At 57.7% G+C, this 15991-nt stretch overlaps 1 protein-coding gene across 4 annotated transcripts in view; it reads right to left on the reverse strand.

Annotated features, from left to right (window-relative positions):
• The window catches only part of GSE1 (Gse1 coiled-coil protein), a 427477-nt gene that overhangs the window by 37033 nt on the left and 374453 nt on the right, over positions 1-15991 (reverse strand). The window lies entirely within an intron of this gene.

Genomic DNA, 15991 nt, shown 5'->3' on the forward strand with positions numbered 1-15991 from the left:
TGGTGGCGGGGCTGCCGCTGGGCACCAGGGCGCCATTGAGCGGCGAGGGGGTGAGGGGGTTGACGGTGGCGGTGGTCCTGGTCGTGGTGGAAAGCATTCCTAGTGAAGGGGACTTGGGCTCATGGCTCATGCCTGAAACAGGAAGAGAAGAACCAGAGGTCACCCAGAGAGCAGGAGGCCAGCACCAGAGCGGGGTCCGGGGCTCAGGGGTCTGGCCAGCAGGGGCATGCAGGGAGCAGGAGCAGCCTGGGTGGCCCCAGAGGATAGGCAGGCAGAGCAGACAGAGCCAGTGCTGCAGAGAGAATGGGCTGCGAGTCCAGCCAGTGGCCCGAGGGGCCAGGGACACCCCCACCCGCCTGGATCCATAATGAAAGAACAAGGTATGCGCCCAGGACCCCAATGGCTTGACCTGCACCATCCTACAACCTCGCCAGGGCCACTGGGCAGGCCTGGGAGAATGTGACAGCCTCAGAAATCATCCCGGACCAGGCCTGGGGGAGGGAGACTGAGGCCAGCCAGACTAACAGTGATAATGAGGACAAGCAGGCTAGCAACTCACGGTTAACCTTTCTGACAGGCCTCTGGCACAACTGGTGAGGCTGGCACTGCTACCGTCCCCGTTTTAGAAAAATGGAAACAGAGGCTCAGACAGTGCAGACCCGGTATCTGACTGAGCATGGGGGCCCCATAGAGGCAGGCCCCCAAGACCAGTGCACCCACTTCCCCCGAACACACATCCCGGAGAGCCAGGCCATGCTGGTGCCCTCAGCCCCCTGCTGGGCAGGGAAAGATCTTGGGGGCGCGGGCCAGTGCACGGAGGTGGCAGGTGGCTGGAGGCCTTGTTTGTCGCCACCATGCCCTCCTGAGTCCCGAAGCCACCCAGGGATCCTGAATGGTCTCCAGCTGAGGAGGTGCCCCCGAGAACAGCCTGTGGAGGATGGGCCGAGTCAGCGGTGGAGGGAGAAGTGGGGGACAGAGCACAGCGAACAAACCCCGCCGTGCTCCCTCACCGGGCGCAGACCCCGCCTGGAGAAGCTCAAGATGCAGAACTGCAGATCTAACCGTCATCGGCGGGGAAACCCCCTCCCCACAGGGGGCCAGGGCCAGGCCACACTGGCCAAGGAGCTGCCGCCCACCAGGGTGACCTCCAACGCCACGCGGGAGGACTTGGCCACCTAATCACAGGCCCGGCCTTTCCAGTCCCATTCAAGTGTCAGCGAGGAGGCGGAACCTCCCCCTGCCCCGCACGCCCCATCAATCAGGCCCAGCTCCGTCTTGGGCGGGAGAGGATGCCATAAATAAGTTCTCCGTGAACATTTCCTGCCTCTGGGGCCACCTGCCCAGGCCCAGTCCCTGCTCCCTCCCTGCGGTGCAATTCCAGGGCATAAATCGAGGCCGAGGCCTCGGAGCTGGCAGGGGCAACAGGTCATGCGCAGGAAGGAGCAAATTACCCTCCAACCCCCAGACAGAGGCCTGGGAAGGCCGCGGGGTCGTCTAGGGAGGGGGTTCTTGGCATCATGGGCGTGGGGGTGGGGCAAGCACAACCACAGGAATCCAAGAACACAACAGGACAGGAGCATGGGAGAAAAACCCCCGACCCAGAGCCCACCTCACCTCTGCAGGGTTCTGTGTCAAGTCTAAACGGGTCTGATTGGAACCTGCTTCCATGCCCCTCCCCATGCGGCCAGCTGAGCACAGGGGTCCCCCACAGGGGCAGGCCCCCAAGACCAGCCCACCCACTTCCCCTGAACCCACGCCCTAGCCCTGAGCCCCAGAGAGCCAGGCCATGCTGGTGCCATCAGTCCCCGCTGGGCAGGAAAAATGTCTCGGCGAGGGCCGGGTGCATGGTGGTGGCAGTGGGGCGGGGGAAGCAGCTGACGCATAAAAGACAATATTGAGGCAGGCGCAAGCTCGAGGGAACACCATTCTTTCGGGTGAGGGCTTGTACTTCGGGAACAAAGGACCCCCTCAAGAGCCCCTGTGCCCACAGCCAGCAGGCTGGCTTCCCAGCTGCCGGCGGGTCACGTGGGCAGCAGTGCCCACGGCAGCAGCCCCACTGAGCAGCCCAGGCACCGACCCGCGGCTGACCCCTGGTGTCCTCCTCTTTCTGGAAGGGCGGGGGAGGGGTGGGGAGAGGGAGCCACATGTCCAGTCACCTAGAACTCAGCAGAGAAACCCAAGAACCGGGGTCCCTGCCCCTAGCAGCCTGATGGCCAGAAAGCACAGGTTCTGACAAGAGTCCTTTCTCAGCCAACCTGGCGCCCAGCCAGCCACTCAGGACCAGTGAGCACATGGACAACGTGCTCCGGAAGCCTGGCCCCAGGCTGCCTTTAGTGTCCTTTCCCCGCTCCCATGGCCAGCAGGGACAGAGGATGGGAGGTGCGGCCAAGGCCACGAGTCAGCAGAAAGCAGGGGCCTGGAGGTAAGGGCTCAGCACTGACTCAGCGGCCAGGCGCCTGGGGCTTTAACCTGGCCCCGCAGCCCTTAGGCAAGTCACTTCACCTCTCTGAGCCTCAATCCCCTGGTCTGTAGAATGGAGATAAGGAGAAAGTCCACCTCATTGAGGTTAGTCCCGGAGGGATTCAAGGAGCTAATTTATGTGCTGGGCTCAGAGCAGGGCAGGCACATACCAAGGATCACTTGTTATTATACAGCCCATCAGCCAACTGGGGCAAAAACCCTGCTCCTCGGTCCGGACGGGTGAGGGGTCTAGCCAAGGCCACACAGGTCAGGCTCAGCAAACCAGGACAGAGGCTGCCTACTGCCCCACCTGGGGCTTTGAGAGGTAGAGGTGAGGTGTCAGAAGTCTGTGCACTGCTTAGGGTGGGTACCCCAACGCTACCCCTCCTCCTGCTGCTGCCTTCCCCAGGCCTTGGGGACAGACAGGCCCAGCCTGGCATGCAGGCCTCGGGCAGAGAGCCAGTGCCATAACCCTGAGCGGGCAGCAGCGGCAGCTGAAGGCTGACACCCAGGACACCGGGGACCAGAGCTCTTGTCCTGCTGCCCACAGGGGACACCAGGATGTGTCCCCACACACAAGCGCTGATGTGGGCAGTCCACAAGTCCTCAGGGTCCTGCTCAGCACCCACACTCAATGCACCAATTGGGGGGTTGTCTCCGGATGCTAAGTGGCATAAGATGGAGGCCTGCCCGTCTGGGGCCCCAGGCAGGGCCTCAAGTTCACCAGGTCCTGACAAGGAGCTCAGAGGAAGGGCACTACAAGGGGCGCTTGGCAGATGAGGTGTGTGAGGAGGGACCCTAGGGCTCCCTCACCCAGGGGACATCTCAGCAACCCTCAGAGGCCACACAGATCCTCGGGGCACCTCTCAGGATAGCCCGGGAGAGGCCGCAGCCACAGAGCCACCACTTACCATCCCTCCCTGTGCCCACGCCTCACGGACTCAGGCATCGCCCAGAGGCCAGCAGCGTGCAAGTGGGGAAAGTAAAGCCAGGAGCTGTTTGAACGCTGGTGAAGGCCATACAGACGGCTCAAGGTCACACCGTTAAGTGGCACATCTAGGACTTGAACCCCGTTTCTTGGGCTCAGACACAGCATTCTAACCACTCATGGCACCACCTGCCCAGTCTGAGACCTAACCGTGAAGTCTGACCAAGGTGTAAACACGCACCCTGAGCTAAAATACCTTTCACCACAGTAGCTCGCCTGATAGTTTTGCTTTCTGAGGTTTCGGTTCCCTCCGATCACTTGAGCTGAGGGTGGTCAGCGGCCATGCTGTGAGGATGCTCAAGCAGCCTGCTGAGAATCTGTGTTTCAGGGAGCCACGCCCTCCCGTCTATAGCTGTGTGAGGTGCCATCCCGGCAGCTGCTCCTCCAGCCCCCATCAAGCCTCCGGAGCCACAAAAGCCCAGGCAACAGCTCGATGACAGCCTCGCTGCAGACTGAGCCAGAACCGCCAGCTGAGCTGCTCCCAGGCCCCTGGCTGTTTTTAGGTTTGGGATAGTTTGTTATGCAGCACCCGTGAGTGTCACTGCCTACTTGTCTCATCAAGGCCCACCCTCTCAATCTGTCCCTATCTCCCTTCTTTCTTGAACCCCAAGAAGTTCAACCATCTGATCATCTAACCATTATGCTGTATATCTGAAGCTAAAATAAGATAATATTGAATATCAGCTGTAATGGAAAAAGAGGTTCAACCATCTGCAAAGAATTACTATGCGCCTTTATCCACAGAGTCCTCTCTGATGCCATCAATCACCGCCCCCCCCCCCACTCTTTAGAGATGTGGCCACCTCTTTAAATCCCAAATACCCTAAGACAAAGAGTCTTTGTGCCCGTTCTACAGACGGGGAAGGGCAGGCTTGGATCGAAGGGCTAACATGATCAGCAGCAGACCGGTTACTCAAACACAGCACCTACATCCCGCTTACAAGGTCAGGGCCCAGATCCAGACCCATTCTGGGGCTGAGAGAGGGGCCGCTCTGCCCTGCCCGGGAGCCCACACCGCATGTACACTGCCACGACAGACAGGGAGGAGGAGCTGGGAAGCAAGGATGGGCAGTGTAACTGTTGCACCTCCCAATGACCAGTCCCAGAGGCCGGGGGAGCAGATGTGAGGTCACTGCCCAGTAGCCGTGTGACAGGCTGGCCAGCTGGCAACTCGGGTGAACATGCTGTGACTGCCAGCTGCCAGTGCTGGGCAGGATGGCACAGAGGTGCTGGATGGGCAGGTGGTGCCACAGGGCAAATCCCAGGCCAGACCCCAAAATGTCACATGTCCCTTATGGCCAGTGGTGGGTATCTTCAGTTGGCAGCAAGAGGAGCAAATCTCTTTTTTATCCTTTTTAAACTCTCTGTTCTAGTATTTCTGCAGTGAACCAGGTTTTCAAAACACGGGGGCCCTCAAAGAGATGGAGACCTGCCTGCATGAAGTTGGCACAGCCAACAGGAGCATGGGGGTGTCCCCGACTAGGGCCGCCAGCCAGCCAGGTGCAGAAGCCAAGGGAACTGGGGTGTCCCTGCTGGAACTGGAGCCCAAACCCTCACCTACAGCCCCCCTCGACGGCCAGGTCTGCCTCTCCTTCCTCTCCTGGGTCAGCCACCACCTGAATGTCATCATCAAGTTCCCGCTGGCATCCGGACAGTGACACCCCTCCTCCCCACACTGAACCCGCCCTCCCCATCTTCAGACAAAGCCTGGCACCTGCTCCCCAAACCCGGCCAGTGGCCTGTGTCCCCATGTATAGCCCCCTTGGGTTTCTGGGGGGTCCCCCACAGCCAGCGTTCCTGCCATGGTGTCAGCCATGGGCTCCAAGAGCTATGAGCCAGGAAAGCTGCTCTGCTGATGTCAGGTCACTTAAAATAGAATTCCAAATGAGCAGCTTCATTAGGCATCTAAAATTAGCATTCCTCCTCAGCATGCGTGCCTCAGCAGGGGGTCCGGGGGACACCACGCCGGATGGCAGCTCCCTCACACCTAGGACAGAAAGACCAGGCCAAACTGGGGGGGCCCACAGACCCTGGGTCACCCTGGACCTGCTGTGGACTGACAGGGCTCTGAGAACCTCCCACTCCTTCCTTAGTACAGGCCGGGGGTCACTCAGGGCTGCTTGCTGCTCTTGCCCCCCAGGTCTTGCCCAGAAAGGTGGACCTGGGCCTCCCACACACAGCTGTTGTCTGGCTGAGGCCAGGCACTGTGACTGTGGAGGCCCAGGGGTGGGTGGAGGGGAGCCTGGGGGCGGCCCCTGCACCCTTAGGAAGCCCTGGGGCGCCTACTCCCCCTGCCCTCATTAGAGAGGTATTTATTAACTTCTGCCGCTTCTGGCCATTGACTGAATTCTTGTCTACATTATCAGCTCATGTAAATTCATTATCCTAACAGCTGGGAATGAGCTCTGCTGCGTGAAGGCCAATGATGGATGAGGGCTGGGGGCTGGGGGCGCCCGTGGAGGCAGGGCCGGCTCCTCTCTGCCTTGTACAAGCTCTCCCGACACATTTGACTCCGCAGGAGAATGAGCTGGTTTCCGTGGCCTCCCGGGCCTTCTCATTTGCATCACAGGCTGGTGTCTCTAGACGGGGCCTCCTGCCCCCCTCAGCTGTCCCCTCTTCACAGGAGAAAAGAGCCAGCACAGCCAGACCCCCAGAGGCAAAATCCAACAGCTCCTGGGCCCCTTCAAGCCGCCAGAACCCCTCCAACCGTTCTGAGCCCCAGCTTTCTGCCCGCCCCCCCCCGCCCCCCCGGACCTTTCTAGGGCCGGCCCAACAGAGCCCAGAGCCCAGGTGCTTTCGCCAGAGGCTGAGGGCAGGCAGAGGGAAAGCCCCCGGGCTGGCAGCACCCACAGGTGACCAGGCCGCCACTCCAGGGAGGGTGAGGGTCTGGAGAGGCAGGACGGCCCGCCCGGTCTTGGAACCTGGGGGAGGCGTTGGCCGCTGCTCCCTCTAACAAACTGTGGTGTCTTTAATCAATACTTGTTTCTCTCCTCTGCCTGCGTTTTTAACATGACCAGAAGCGGCACAAAGCTTTTTTTAAAAAAAGGGTAAAAAAGAAAGGAAGATCCAAGTGTGAGGGGCGGGCCTGCTGGAACACCCGGGGCGTTTTCCTGGAACCCACCTTGCTCTGCGTTCTACAGAACAGACCCCGCGGGGGGCACGCTGTCCAAGGCTCCCGACAGCCGGGTTTAAAACGCGGAGGCGGCCCCACCCCTCCACCATTGAACGTGGTCCCGGCTCCTGCTCCCTCCGCCGCCCCACAGTGGAGGAGCCTTATTAATCAGCACTCAGCCTCCCTCTCTCCCTCCCTCCCGGCCTCCCGTGGACCCCATAATTACCACTTCCTTTCATCCCTGCTCTTCCCGGCTCCAGACCTCAGGCCTGCTCCCTCCATGCTCTGTAATTACAAGCTAATAGCTGAGATGAATTTTCTGCTGGCTCCCGGTTCAAGCACCAATCCGCCCCTGCCCCTGACGGCTCCCCCTGGGGTAATTACACCCCGCGAGGCTGGGCCCAGCGGGGGCTTCACTTTCGGGCCGGTGCGCAATCTGGACTTGCATTCTCTAATCACCCCTCTTGGTAATTTTTCATTACCGCAGAAAGAAATGTTTGTGAACAAATAGAGGGCGTCCCCCCCTGGCTTGGGGCCCCTGTGCCCCCACCTATAGGGGGATGCTCTGCAGCCTTAGCAAGGCCGGGGCACCCTGTACAGACCCAGGCAGGAGGCTGTGCGGTGCCACGTGATCTCAGGAGCATGAGTGGCTTCATAATAAATTCATTATTATATTTGCCTGCGGGTGCTCTGCGCTCACTCGCACGAAACAATTTTTCTTGGGGGTGGGGGAGGAGGCTGGGAGAGGGGGAAGGCCCTCTTGCTCCCGGATGCACAGGGGTGGTCTGCTGAGGGGTGGTCATGTTCTTTTTCTACTGAGGACACCCCCTCAGGCTGTAGGTGTCTAAGGGGATCGGGGCCTTTTTCTTTCCCTGAGTCCCTGACCTGGAATTACTCCCCAAGGCTAATGCCCTGAGTCGCTGGCAGGCTGAGCCAAGGCCCTCAGCGACTGCTGGGGCAGGGGAAGGCCCAGCAGATGGCCTGGATCCTGACCTGGAACCAGAGAGAAGGACCCAGAGAACGTAAGAGGGGAAGGAGGAAGAGGAAAGGAGGGAGGGGGAGGGCAGAGGGGGAGGGGGGGGAGAAGATGAGGGGAAGAGGGAGGGGGGAGAAAGGAGGGAGGTGGAGAGAGAAAAGGGAGGGAGGCCAGTCTGTGTGTCTACATGGGACCCTGGCCCAGGAGTGAAATGAATAACAAGGCCGTTCATTTTACAACAAGGTTGCCATCCTCCCTGTGGCGCAGACCTGTCACTCAGCAGCATTTATTAAGTCACTACAGATGCTGAAGGCAGGAGCTTGTGAGCAGACAGTGTCTGCCAGACCCTAATCAATGAGAGCCCACCCCCAGGAGCAAGGCCACCCCCACAGAGCGGGCGCCACAGGGTGAGCTGTTGGCAAAGCTAATTCTGGGGTCACCAGGGAACCGTGAGTGGGTTTGGCCCAGGCCCCAGGATGCCCCCACAGCTGCAACATTTGAGCTTTCAGGAGAGATCCCTAGGGTGTCACTCAATGCAAGTGTACCCGTGGGAGGAGGGAGAAGGAGAGGGGCAGGCAGGGGAGGGAGGGGCAGATCCACAGGGCTCAGGCCCCAGGCTGCTTCACGGTGGGAGGTGTCCTGGGTAGGAGCCACAAAGTGGGCGGCAAGGACAGTGATGGGCACAGGGTTGGCGCCCAGGGCAGCCTGCTGACAGAGGCCTCCGAGGACAGCCTAGGGGTTGAGGTTCAAGGCCACAGATGACTGGGAGTCCCAGAGGTTCCGGTGGAGGCGAAGGACGGAAGTCAGGCAACAGATGGCAGCGACATTTGACAGATTATTCTAAGCTGTTGCGTCTGGAGAAGCCTGGGCAGGACAGATGAAGGGCTCAGAGCAGCGCGGGGATGGCAGGGCCATCCTGGGAGGGGTGGGAAGAGGTAGAAACCGGCAGCCACTGGGGACTGGAAGGGCCTGCAGCCTCGAGGAAGAGAACAATAAAGATAAGAAAAGGCTGAGAGACCAGGTCATTGTTGCAGCCCAGCATCCTGAACCCCTGGGAGCCATTCCCTGACAACAGTTGCTCATTCTAGAACACTTTGCCCCGAGCATCAGCTACCCTCCATAATAAGGCCGTGAACAGACCCCAGCAGACAGGAGGTCAGGCAAGCTACCCAGAGTCACACTGCTGAACCCAGAGAGCCAAGAACTGATCCCAGTGGGCCCGATTCCCACCCGCCCATCACCCCTGCATCCAACGTGCTGGGTTCAGCGGTCCCAGGGCCAAGGAGCCCCCTACCATGAGTGTATCCTGCCTCTTACCCCCACTCTACAGAGGGGTAAACCAAGGCTGGGAGAGAGAGGGCCACACCCTTGTCTAAGGTGGCATGCTAAGAGGCTGAGGAGCCAGGATGGGAACCCAGTTTTCCTTGCTGCTGAACTGGAATTGTCCTTTTAAAAATGAGAGGACACTGGAAAGAACCCCACCCCCCACCCCCACACACACCAAGGGCAGACCCCAGTCCTGTGAGAGCGCCCACCTATGCACTGCCCCCATTTTACAGGTGGCACCAGTGAGAATCAGAGATGACACAAAGCCAGGCAGTAAGATGAAGACCTGGCCTTGGGACCTCCCCCTACCCCGATCCCCACATTCCTGCCTCGAATCCAGGCTGGAGCCACAGAAGGCCTAGGACACAACCTGGCAGCGACCCGGTGTGAGCTTGTGGCACCTGAGCTAACCAGGCCACCTCCAAGCAGAGCCTCGCTCACAAAGGAGCCCTTTCAGTGACTCCGGAGGTGCGGAGTGCAGGAAGTGGGTGGGGGTGGGGGGGTCAAAGGTGTCCAATGCGGACAAGAGGTCCCAAGGGAGAGGAACCCAACCTGGCCAGGAGGTGGACACTGAATGTCTCCCAGTTTCCACAGAGCTGCTGGCAGGCCAGGGCCAGCAGGTGGGGAAGCAGGCCAGGCGGGCAGGGGGTCAGGGCCAGTCCTCACTATAACCTGACTGGCCAGTCCCAGGCCCCCCACTTCTTGCTTTTTCCCTGCAGAGGAGGCTGGGCCCAGGAATCGGAGTTCAAACAGCTCCTGCCCGACCCTCTGAAAGAAGCCACTCTAGCGGAGAGCAGTGCAGTGTACCTATCAGAAGAGCATTGTGCCTCCGATGCTGAGTGCAGGCTGACAGACGCTGTCTGTGGCTGTGCGGCCGGGGCATCCTCCACCTGGCTCCCAGCCCTAAGGTGCTCAGCGGCAGAAGAGGGACCAGCATGCACACCAGCCACATCCTCACCGGTGACGAGACTCAATGTGGAAAAGGGTGCCGCCTGCATCCCTGTTCGGGCAGCTGGGAGCTTTAGAATCCCAACCGCAGGCACCCCCAGGAGTGAGGCGGGGACTGGATCACTGGTTAGAAAACCAGCCAGAGATCCATTTGCGGCCTGACCCCTACGAGGCTTCTCGGCAGGGCCCTGTCAGGTCACTGAATGGCCAAGCCTCGTTTCTAGTATTCCAGGGCGGGGAGACCAGACAGGAGAAGGCAGGGAAAGCTCAGCAGGCCTCCCTTTACCCACAAATCTTTTTTTTATTTGGCCTGAAGTGATGTTAAGTGCAAATCAATGGAAAACATTTTAAAACAGAAAATTTCAAGTTAAAATGAAGATTTCCAGTTTCTCTTGAAAAATCAGAAGCCACAAAACCATGACCTTGAGAGTGGCAGTTGTCCCTTAGTCTGTCCCTAGGTTTCCAGCTTGCCCGAGTGCCCGCCACTCCCTATCACCTCTGCTGGTCTGCTTGCTCAATGCCAGGCGGCCTCGCCAGCTCCGAAACCCTTTGTGGGCTCAGGCAATGAGCAGCATCTGGAGGAACTTAATACAATACAGCAGCCGGGACCCTCAGCTCACATGTCAACATCTGAATTCAATCCAGATTCAGGAGGAAGAGGTCATCACCTCCACCCTCAGCCTTGGGGGTGAGGGCCATCAGGCGGGAGGCCGTGATCCTGGCACGTGCCAAGCACAGGTGGGTGTCGCCTGAATCAAAGCCAGTTCCTCAGCCCGGCCAGCATGGCTCAGTGGTTGAGCACCGACCTATGAACCAGGAGGTCACGGTTCAATTCCTGGTCATGCATGGCACATGCCCGGGTTGTGAGCTCGATCCCCAGTGGGGGTCCTGCAGGAGGCAGCAAATCAATGACTCTCATCATTGATGTTTCTCTCTCTCTCTCCTCCCTTCCTATCTGAAATCAGTAAAGAATTATATATATATTTTGAAGCCAGTTCATTCAAGCAAGGACCGGCCTCAAATTATAAAATGGTTTTTGCTTTTGCCAAAAGGTCCATTCTCAAGATGGTTTGCAGACCAGACCTCTCACCAGAAAAATACTCCTACTGAATTAATTCTGTATATAGTTTTACTAAGTTCACAGAAGCCCACCTGTAAACCCCATGGATATGTGAGGCATCCATGAACCCAGGTTACAGACGCCTATAACATGAATTCTTTACATATCAAACCCCGAGTAGTAACACCCTCTCCTAACATGTTCTGCCCGGACTGAGTGGATACTGGGTATCAAAGGTAAGATTCAGAAAACTCTAAGTTTTCATGATGTTTCTTCACCTGGGCTCATCTACCGTCTTCAAAGCCCTGGGTACTGTGCCCACATCAGTAAATGTCCCACTAAAGAAAAACCAACTACCCTCTAGCCAAAACGGGCTGCGGAACAGAGCCACCCGGGCAAAGCTTGCATAACAGACACAAACGATGAGTTGTGAGCTCCTTACTCCCAACTGTGCCACAGGCCCAGCAGGCTGGTCAGTCACCTTTTTCTGGCCACAACAGTCTGTCACCAGTTGCCAAGGTCTAAATAATTCTGGACTCTGCTCAAAAATAAACAAACACCCCCCTTTAGCTCCAACTGGGAACTTGTAAGGTTCCAGTAACACTGGCAGGATGTTCATTCAGATCTGAAAGCGGTCTCACAGGTGCCGCTCCAGGAGGTGTAACCAATTCTCTCGGATCATACCTCAGAGCTACCCAGTCCACCCCAAGACCTGCTGTGGATGCAAAAAAGGCCTCAAGCACAGTACTTACTGAATGCAGGGTTTTCTTCCCCTCTTGGAGTCCTTGGAGGCCCCAATTAGCCAGCATGGGGCAGGTCAATAAAGGTCTGGGGGACTGGCTGTGGGTGGGTAGGCAATGCATCCCCACAACTGCTCCTGGAGCACCCAGCAGCTTCCTCAAGCCTCCCACCTGCTTCTCTTCTCCGAACCCGTGTGAACCTGCCCACGCGGGCTTGTGAGGGGCGTTGCCACCAATGGCACAGACACTGTTGGTAGCTGTGAAACGAAACCCCGAAGCCCACGGAGGGCCCTGGCTGCAGAAACCCTGGCACCCCACTGACACCCCACCAGACACAGGACAGCCGGGGAGAGGAACACAGTTCTACCAGATCCAACTTGGGAACCAGCTAGTTAGTTAAAATGTACTCCCTGTGTCTGTCACAGGCTCAGGGTCTGGCATCCCCACTAAGGAGCCCTTCTTAGTCTTATAAAGTTCTGTAAGACATCTATTTAGGCCTAACTTTTTGCAACAGGCTGTTTTCACTTATATGTTTAAAAAAAAAAGAGGCCTGAGGGTCAGTCTCCAAAACACAACCTCAGCCCACACCTTGGCTCCCCATGAGGGCGCATGCAGGGTCCAGGAGAAATTCTTTAAGAACCGGAGGCCGAGGGCAGAGTGGGGCCAATGTGGAGCCTCGGTTCTGTCCCCATACCCTGGTCAGGTGGCAGGGGATGATCAGAGCCCCTCATCCTCTGGGCAGAAGTCCCTCCAGTGTTCCCATCTGACCAGTTTGGGACACTAGTCAGTTTTACCCGTATTCAACTTTGTGAGCATAGCAGCGGCCATGTCTAGTGAGTCCTCACATAGTAAAGTGAGTAGTGAAAAGCCACACATCACAGGCAAAAAAGTTACAAAACTGCACTCAAAGAACAGGGGGAATTCAGTAGGATGAATCCACTCATCCCTTGGTTTTCCGTTCTCTCTCTACTGCTACCAGCTGTCTGACTTCAGGCAGGAGAGGAGCCCCATGGGACCCCCATTTCTCCTAGCTAGTGGTTATGGGGATGATCCTGACCTTGAAAGTCAGACCCATCTCAAGGGCGGATGAAACAGGGAGTGAGGCCACCACCTCCGGAGTACACACAACAGTCCGGCACCTCTAGGGACAGAGAGGGACATGCCCACCCGGTCACTATATCCCGAGGACAACTCATTAACCCAGATCAAGACCTGCCCTGGCCTATACAGCCACACCCTGGGACTGCATCACACCAAGGCATTTGTCCCTCTTGTTACCAAAGGGCTGAGTGGCATGTCAGGGTGCCCAGGACCGCAGGAGTGAAGACTGGAGTTAGTACAAAGGAGGTGTATGCCCCTGCCGGCAGGCCTCTCCTCTTTGGCTTGACACACAGATTTCCCTTCGGGATGGCTTAACCTGTCCCACATCAATACTGCCCTGACCAACGCTCATGGATCAATTTCTTTTATTGTTGCCGGTGGCCACAGACCTACGGTCTGAGCACAGGAAGGGCAGAGCTGGGGGAGGGGCACTCATGTGAAAAGGTGCCTCCCTCCTCCCAGACCCAGGGTGCAACCACCAAGGTGGCTGGAAAATGTATGTGTGCACGGGCACATGCAAGCGTGTATGCACATGTATGGTTTTGAGACCCTGGCAGCAGGGGAGGCCCCAGCAGGGGCTTATTTGGCACCTTGAGCCTTTGGGTCTTGGTGGGAAAAGTGGCAGCAGCCCCTCCCCACCTCCAACACTGCAAGGTGCAGGGTCAGGGGCACAGGTAGACTCTGGGTTAAAGTCCCAGGATAGTAGAGTCACGGAGGACAAGGATGAACTGTCACCCTTCCACATTGGCAGACCCGAACCCATGAATGCAGAGAAGGCCTCTATCCCCATCGTACAGATGGGACACAGCTGGGAGGATTGTTCCGGCAGGAGGGTCTATGTCATCATTTGTCCCTGCGGGATGCCCCCACCCAGCTCTGGCAGCCTCAAGGCCACTACAACGTGCAATTCCTCATGCACATGTCAAGTTCTCCAGCTGGAGGAACCGGTTCCAGAATGAGAAGGCCTGGCCAGCACGCCAGACAGACACAGAAGCCACCCATCCAAATATAACTCTGCACTTGAAGGCCCTTTAAGAAAGGCTTCGGCTCACCTGGGCCAGGTAAGGAGCATTACCGTCAGGCTTTTACCCCCGGTTCATACAAAGGCCAGAGCCATCCAGTGACCTGGCAATGGGTTATGGGTAATCAGAAGTCTCCATGCCCACTGTGTTTTTCCACCGCCTCCCCTACCTAAGCGAGGGTGCCTGGTCGCAAGGGGATGTTTGCTCTAGCTCACTGGATTGCCCCAATCAATTCTGGGGTAAAAAGGGCAGATTCTGGCTTCCCAGGTGAGAAACCACTTACGCCTCCCCAGAGCAGAAGGCCCTTCTAGCTCAGCTTCTGACTGCAGTCACCTGGGGCGGGGGCTTATAAATACAGACATCTGTGCCCCACCCCCTAAAAATTCAAGCCTAATTGGTCACAAGTCCAGCCTGGCCTGGGGTTCCCCAGGTGATTTTGAAGTGCAGCCAAGAATAAACACTCCTTTCTCAGTTAAAAGTCACCTGTCAGAAACCCCCAAACCCCACTGGAGCCCCACAAAGCCTCAGGTTCAGCCAGCTCTCCTCTTTTCCACAGATGCTTGCAAACCCTCTGCCCTCCCTTTACCGCCCTCTCACTTTCCTTTCAGTAGCTCCCCGCCCCCCCAACTTGAACTTGGGAACCTGCTCAGAGCACCAGGAAGGGAGGGCGGGGACAGGGACCCCTGGGATTTGGAGCTGACTGGAAAATTCCAGATAGAGAAGCAGCTTGAGCAAAGACATGGCCAGGACCACGAGTCTGAAGGCCTGTGGTTTCACCCGGCAGGCGCAAGCGAAAAGGCTGGTGGGGGCAGAAGCTGCAGACTGGAGATTAAAGTGCCCCAGGACAGTTCTGGCAGGTGTGCAAAGGGCCACCCTGGACACACTCCTGTGTTATCTGTACACCTCCCAGCAGCCAGTGCAGACTGGGCTCATAGGAGGCACTCGATAAATTTTCACCGACAACAACACTGAAACGTCATCTCCCGCCTGTGGCCTCAGCTGGGGAGAAAGACCAGAGAGGGGAAGTGAAGCCAGCGACCCACATGCTTTCCGCAAGAGGGGAGAAATTCAAGCTAGAAGGGTGGTCTTCAGCGCAGTGATCGCACTGAAATGTCACCCAAAATGTGGATCCCTGCAGGTTAAAAACACAGCTCTCCTGGCACCAGGGGAGGGGGCAGGTGGCCTCATGCAGCCCTGTGGCTTGGAGACTGCTGTGTTGCCATAACAGAGGCAATTAACGTGCTACCACCCAACCCCAGCCTGGTGTGGACTTCAAGTAACCCAGGCTGGGGATTCCAGGCCTTCAGATGGGGCCAGGAAAAACCGGCCTTGCTAGCTGACTCCACAAGCCCCTACGAGTTCCTGGGGCAAGGAGAGAGGCAGCAGACACGTCTTGCTCACCTTCGTTCTTTTGGCAAAGTAGGTAGGAGCTGTCAGTACCACCCCTTAAGTAGGGGCCAGGGCCCAGAGGCCCCTCCTCTTTCAAAGCAGGGGAAGGTGGACACCTCAGAGGGCTGGGGAGGTCTCCAGCTTGGAGATGCAGGACACAGGTCGGCCACAGAGAGGTGCTATATAGACTCTGCTCTGGTTCATCTGGCCAGACATGCTGAGCCCAGAGGCAGGCGGCTTCTACTCTGAAACCACAAGGCTCTCTTCGACCTGTTTGTAGCTCCTGAACTTCCCCCAGAGACAGGGAAGTCATTGGCAGCTAGAGGCCTGCCCGAGCGGACAGTTTTGCAAAGGTCATTGGAGCTCCCAAAGGAGCCCAATTCTTGCTGTGAGCTCTGGTGCTGGCCCCCCTGCGCCTGGGCCTCAGTTTGCTCATCTGTCAGGGGACTGGTTCTAGGCCCAGTCTGTGCATTAGAGTCACCTGGGGAGCTTTGAGAACATCCCCTCTGGCTTAACTAGGTTTGGGGAGATGTGGTCACCAGCCGTTTTAGAAAACCAAGCTGGGGGATCTATAAACCCTTTTCAACTCTGACAAGCTAGGATTCTGAAAGCTGTCGCCTACAGGTCAGGACGTGTGCTGTAGAGAACAGCCTGTTGCCTTGTTCGGAGCCTGGCCCCACAGATATGACTGTGACTGGAACCAGGACAGGCCGCCTAAGGCGGGGCTGACCCCAGGTCCCACCTGGCTGCTCACCTGCCCCAGGGCTCACAGAAAGAACACCACCAAGTGTCAAAACTCTGGCTGGTTCTAGCTGCCCCCTTTCCCCTCCTTGCTGCAGCCTCCTCCTTCCAGACAAAGCGACAAAAAA

Source organism: Myotis brandtii, unplaced genomic scaffold (genome assembly GCF_000412655.1).
Source record: "Myotis brandtii unplaced genomic scaffold, ASM41265v1 scaffold165, whole genome shotgun sequence".
Taxonomy (NCBI): Eukaryota; Metazoa; Chordata; class Mammalia; order Chiroptera; family Vespertilionidae; genus Myotis; species Myotis brandtii.